The sequence below is a fragment of the Dinoponera quadriceps genome, unplaced genomic scaffold (genome assembly GCF_001313825.1).
Source record: "Dinoponera quadriceps isolate SergipeBrazil2010 unplaced genomic scaffold, ASM131382v1 scaffold586, whole genome shotgun sequence".
NCBI classification, from domain to species: Eukaryota; Metazoa; Arthropoda; class Insecta; order Hymenoptera; family Formicidae; genus Dinoponera; species Dinoponera quadriceps.
In genome coordinates, this window is record NW_014554764.1 from 1,010,586 (window position 1) to 1,012,619 (window position 2,034).

The window sequence follows — 2,034 nt, forward strand, 5'->3', positions numbered from 1 at the left end:
GAAATCTCCGCAGAATGCACCGCGCACGAGAATCGAGTTCGCGACTTCGTGTCGATCCGATGGGGCGTTTGATCAGCCGCACAAATTCATTTGCATCCGCGAGGTTGTCGCCGTCTGATAACGCTGATCCTACGATCCGCGTGACTCGCGCGATATCGTACGGTAAAGATCGTCGAGGCCGGTTGCCAAAGAAGATCGATGTCCCGGATCGCCCGCGGCAAACGGATTCTCATGGCTTCTTTATTCGCGAGTGAATCAGATCGAGCCGAGTACAGAGAGCGAGAGAGAGAAAGAGAGACGAGAAGCGCGCATGAGGAGTAACAAATATCAATTATATAATATTATACATCTTATAATGTACAATAAGATATTAATTGCGAGAAATAATCAATTAGAGGGCAGCCGTGTGATGAGATAAAACAAACGAGAATCTACCTATTCTATCAATCTCTCCGACATCGCGATCGCTTGCGTGTAAGTAGCATAAACAAATACGTAAAATATCTGTATCGACATAGTATTTACTATCCCGGTCGCGTGTATTTCTTGCTCCTCATCGCGTCCGGCCTCTCTCGGAATGATGATGCCGCGATCGGGGAGTCGCGAATTCGATCGATCAGCGCGCGACGTCACGAACGTCCGTCGATCTCGCGCCGCGAACGTACGACGAGCGATCGGATTCGCGTTTACATGCTATTTCCTAATTTACCACAGCGACTCTCTTGCCAAAGTGTAGCGGGGAATGTCGCGAGTCGTCGTTCGCTGCTTTGTACGCGCGCGCGAGAAGACACACGATAATGGAAGACGAGAACTCCACGCTCTCTCTCCGAGAGAAGTGAACGAACATCGGACACACCCGCCACCGCACTCACACGAAGGACAGCCAAAACCTATCAACCCTCACGACACCGCTACGCCGCGTTGTTACCAAGTCCCCAATTAGACGTAGAACTAAATTGGAGTCAAGTCACGCGCGCCGCGACGCAATCCGGTAGCCGTGGTGTCGGTGATACTAGGAAACAGGGTATGTTTTTTGCGTAATTATTTGCGTAACTTGTAAAAAAATGAAATTAACAAGAAATAAATACATTTTCACCTACATACACGCAGGGCACACACACACACACACACACGCGCGCGCCAATCCACAAGGAAACCACACTATGAGTCGCGCACGTAAAATAAAGACACGAGGCGAGCGAGGCTGAGAAAAAAAACACACACTTAACTAAGGCCGCTAATCGTACTAATTCTTAAATATACGAGTAATCAACTAAATGTGTGTCGTCGTAGACTTTAAGCGCGAACGTTAGAGACTCGGGAGCGAATTTCATCGTCGTCGTCGTCGTCGTCACGGTTTAGGAACGGAGCCGGTAGCGGGCCACTCTTGTATCGCGTATTGTTGAGACCGGAGCTTTTGGTTTCCTCGTCTTTCGCCGTTCGTCCTCGCGGCCCCGATCAACGGCATTCGTTCGATCGATCGATCCCGTCGTCACGGGACGCGAAGCGACGGAACTAACCTTCTTCCTTCCTTACCCGTCACTCTTAATTTCTCTCCCTGTCCATCTCGCTTCGACGTCGCGATCGCTTCCTGCGGGCGACGACGCGTCGCGACCGTTAATTGTAACTCGCCGCACTCTAGGGCGACCGATGTCAATTCCTTCAGGTACGCGTTATTACACAACGAGAGCGACTGACTGCGTTCTCCGCATTGTTCTCTCTTTCTCTATCTCTCTGTCTTGATCTATTGATTTGTCTCTCTTCTCTAACAAATCGTCGCCGCACGTAACGCGCAAGCCTTTCCATCGAGAGATTCCGCCGCGTCGATCCGAGTCACGGAATATCACCCCCGTGCTTCTCTCTCTACCCGGCCATACTTCGATCGACTACCCGGGACCAATCGTTCCTTCTGACCCGAAGAACAGTGCGTTTCCTAGTTATGCCATGCGACACGCGAGTACACAGTCCGGATTTATAGCGAAGTGTGTATCCCCCACGGTTTCCTTCCTCATTCTCGCTTTCCCCCCCCCCCCC